Raw genomic sequence first — 4,471 nt, 5'->3', positions numbered from 1 at the left:
ATACTTACAGAACATTTCATCCAAAAGCAGCAGAATACATGTTCTTCTCAAGGGCACATAGAACATTGTCCAAGATAGATTATATGTTAGGCCACAAAACAAATCTTAATAAATTTAAGAAGGTTGAAATTATATCAAGCATTCCTTCTGACCACAATAGTATGAAACCAGAAATCAGTACAAGAATAAAATTGGAAAAGTCACAAAAACGTAGAGATTAAATAATATGCTATTAAGTAACCAATGGGTCAAAGAATAAATCAAAACAAAATTTTTTTAAAAAGTTGAGACAAATTAAAATAGAAATACAATATACCCAAACTTATGGGATGCAGCAAAAGCAGTTCTAATAATATCATCTATATTTTTAAAAAATGAGAAAAATCTAACATAAAAAACCCCAACTTTACACCTCAAGGAGCTAGAAAAAAGAACAAACAAAGCCCCAAATTGACAGAAGGAAAAAAGTGACATATACTAGAGCAGAAATAAATGAAATAGAGAAAAAGAAAAACAATAGAAAAGATCAATGAGACTAAGAGTTGTTTTTTTGAAAAGATGATAAAAATTTACAAACCTTTAGCTGGCCTTAGCAAGAAAAAGAGAAAGGACTCAAATAAACCTAGAACTGTAAGAGGAGAGACTACAACTGATACTGCAAAAATATAAAGGATCATAAAAAACTATTAGGAACAATTATATGCCAACAAATTGGAACAACCCAGAAAAAATGGAGAAATTTCTAGAAACATACAATCTACCAAGAATGAATCAAGAAGAAATAGAAAGCCTGAACAGACCAATAAAAAATTAAGAGGACAGCTTTTCTGCCTGTGGACGCCACCGAGTAAGCATCATTAAAGTCTCCCCTCCTACTGCCGTCATGTCTAAGTCAGAGTCTCCCAAAGAGCCTGAACAGCTGCAGAAGCTCCTCATCGGAGGTCTGAGCTTTGAAACAACCGATGAGAGTCTGAGGAGCCATTTTGAGCAATGGGGAACACTTACGGACTGTGTGGTAATGAGAGATCCAAACACCAAGCGCTCCAGAGGCTTTGGGTTTGTCACATATGCCACTGTGGAGGAGGTGGATGCAGCCATGAATGCAAGGCTACACAAGGTGGATGGAAGAGTTGTGGAACCAAAGAGGGCTTTCTCAAGAGAAGATTCTCAAAGACCGGGTGCCCACTTAACTGTGAAAAAGATTTTTATTGGTGGCATTAAAGAAGACACTGAAGAACATCATCTGAGAGATTATTTCGAACAGTATGGGAAAATCGAAGTGATTGAGATCATGACTGATCGAGGCAGTGGCAAAAAGAGGGGTTTTGCTTTTGTAACATTTGATAACCATGATTCTGTAGACAAGATTGTCATTCAAAAATACCATACTGTGAATGGCCACAACTGCGAAGTAAGGAAAGTGCTCTCTAAGCAAGAGATGGCTAGTGCTTCATCCAGCCAAAGAGGTCGAAGTGGTTCTGGAAACTTTGGTGGTAGTTGTGGAGGTGGTTTTGGTGAGAATGACAACTTTCTTTGGTCGCGGTGGAAACTTCAGTGGTTGAGGTGGCTTTGTTGGCAGTCGAGGTGGTGGTGGATATGGTGGCAGTGGGGATGGCTATAACGAATTTGGTAATGATGGAAGCAACTTTGGAGGTGGCAGAAGCTATAATGATTTTGGCAATTACAACAATCAATCCTCAGATTCTGGACCCATGAAAGGAGGCAATTTTGGAGGCAGAAGCTCTGGCCCTTATGGTGGTGGAGGCCAATACTTCGCCAAACCACGAAACCAAGGTGGCTATGGTGGTTCCAGCAGCAGCAGCAGCTATGGCAGTGGCAGGAGGTTTTAATTACTGCCAGGAAACAAAGCTTAGCAGGAGAGGAGAGCCAGAGAAGTGACAGGGAAGCTACGGGTTACAACAGATTTGTGAACTCAGCCAAGCACAGTGGTGGCAGGGCCTAGCTGCTACAAAGAAGACATGTTTTAGACAATACTCATGTGTATGGGCAAAAAAACTCGAGGACTGTATTTGTGACTAATTGTACAACAGGTTATTTTAGTTTCTGTTCTGTAGAAAGTGTAAAGCATTCCAACAAAGGGTTTTAATGTAGTTTTTTTTTTTTTTTTTGCACCCATGCTGTTGATTGCTAAATTTAATAGTCTGATCATGACGCTGAATAAATGTGTCTTAAAAAATAAATTAGGAGGTGGGGGCACCTGGGTGGCTCAGTGGGATAAAGCCTCTGCCTTCGGCTCGGGTCATGATCTCAGGGTCCTGGGATCGAGCCCCGCGTGGGGCTCTCTGCTCCGCAGGGAGACTGCTTCCTCCCCTCTCTCTCTCTGCCTGCCTCTCTGCCTACTTGTGATTTCTCTCTCTCTGTCAAATAAATAAAATCTTAAAAAAAAAAATTTAGGAGGACTGAAAGAATAATAAAAAAACTCCCAATAGGAACCTGAAAAGATGACAGAGTAGGAGGATCCTAAGTGCACCTCATCTCATGGATACACCTAGTTTACAGACACATCAGTGTGACCAACCCAGAAAAATAAACTAAAGACTGACAGAACAGATTTTGTGTAATTGTAGAGAGGAGGCCCCATAAAAAAGATAGGAAGGTCAGAGTCCTGGTTGGGAACCAAATTAATCTGCAAGATTAACCACCAATGGAAAGAATGCCACAAAAACAGAGGAGGGATATCTGAGACACAGATGATACACATTGGATAGAGTCCTCATTAACATTTGGCTTTGAAACCCAGAGGGGCTTGACTATGTGAATTCTTACCATCAGTAGGGCTTATTTCTGAGAACCTTAAAAATCAGTGGGCTCAGCTCTGGGGGAGCCAGAGGGTGATAGGAAACTCTCCCCTTTTAAAGAAACAGCATAACAAACAGTCCCACTGAGACACAGAACAGAAGCAGCAGTTTGAAAGCAGCTGGGGTATTCAGGAAGACTTACTTATCTCAGAATGTGTGCTGGAGGGACAGAGATTTTTAGGAGATATCTTCAAGAACAAAAGAGTTAGCAGGTACCATTCCCTACCCCACCCCCCCACCTAGATACATGTGATGTGGGAATCAGAGGCAGAAGAAAATCATTGAAATTCCTTACCTACTGACAAGCCCTTGAAACAGGCAGAGTGGCTCTCCTCTAGGGACTCAACTGCCCTCACCTTGAGGTTTTGCTAAGGGCAAAGGACAATCCTAGTCTGACCAATGCCCTACCCCAACCAGGATCCTGTAAGTCTACTTTAACAATTCCTTTAGGAAACTTTATCTCTAAACCTCCAAGATAGTGTTGAGAATGGTTCCCAAGCATATGGTCCACTGATATACATCTAAAGGGTCTCATTCCCAAGCATATGACCCACTGATATACATCTAAAGGGTCTCACAAGAAGGTTTTATTACTGGTAATGAATAACCTTTTTCCCAGACAATAGCTAGCCCCTCAAGGTCCTAGAAACCTTGCTTCCAAAATTCCTTAGAGACTTATATCATCTCTAATCCCCTCCCCAACTTACAAGTATATAATAGACCACTCCTCACATCCCCAGGGCAGCAGCTCTTCCTGCTCATGGGTCCTGTCCCCATGCTTTAATAAACCACCATTTTGCAACAAAGATGTCTCAAGAATTCTTTCTTGGTCATCGGCTCCGGACTTCACCCCACAGAACCTCACCTATGTTCTAAAACTTCATCACATAGATGTCAGTGGGAACCAGTGTAGATACTCACTACCCAGTTTGCTAACACCATGCCCTGTCCCTGCCTGTGGACCTTCTCCCTCCAACCTGCCCCACTTGGCAGAAGTCCCTTCAAAGTGATACCTGGCTTATCTCATTCTGAAGCAGCCCTAACACGGTCCAGAAACACTCCAAAGTGACTCTTGCCCTGGAGAGAGGGGAAGATAACTATATACACAAGTTTGACTGCAGCCCCAGTGGTGGGTTGGGGACAGAGAGTTGATCTAACTACCACCCCTGCACACCAATAATAATAATAATAATAATAATAATAATAATTCACAGTTAGCAGTACAAGCTACAAACTACAGCACAAACTACAGTGTTCCCATAGTTGAGGGTCACTGCAACCCCATGGGGCAGGGCAGATGTCTGGTCTGATTGCAGGCTCTGCCCACCTTTCAGGGGACATCACAAGGAGAGTGCCCTGCAGTTCGGTGCAACAGCAGATTGGGCAAACAGGCTGAAGACAGGCATCTGGTCTGATCCAATGACAAGTCCAGTGTGGCACTAGACTTGATTCTTACTAGCACAGAGATATAACTTGCCCAAAATAGGCAGGAAGGGCCATTGTAGCCAACTGGACTGAAGATAAATGCAGCTCAACCACAATAGTATGGCACATGTAGTAACATAAATATACTTCTGAAGTGCCAGGTTCTGGTGAACAGAGGACATTGCACCACAAGGTCTCTTCTTCATTAAGCTACTACTACTTTCAAT

At 42.2% G+C, this 4,471-nt stretch overlaps 1 pseudogene; it reads left to right on the top strand.

The window, feature by feature from the left end:
* The first annotated feature begins 883 nt into the window (after positions 1-883).
* Positions 884-1,912, top strand: LOC132022543 (heterogeneous nuclear ribonucleoprotein A1-like; annotated as a pseudogene).
* The last annotated feature ends 2,559 nt before the right edge of the window (positions 1,913-4,471 follow it).

The sequence above is a fragment of the Mustela nigripes genome, chromosome 7, assembly GCF_022355385.1.
Source record: "Mustela nigripes isolate SB6536 chromosome 7, MUSNIG.SB6536, whole genome shotgun sequence".
NCBI classification, from domain to species: Eukaryota; Metazoa; Chordata; class Mammalia; order Carnivora; family Mustelidae; genus Mustela; species Mustela nigripes.
Note: the sequence above shows the minus strand (reverse complement) of the source record. Positions and strands in the feature narration are given on the sequence as shown.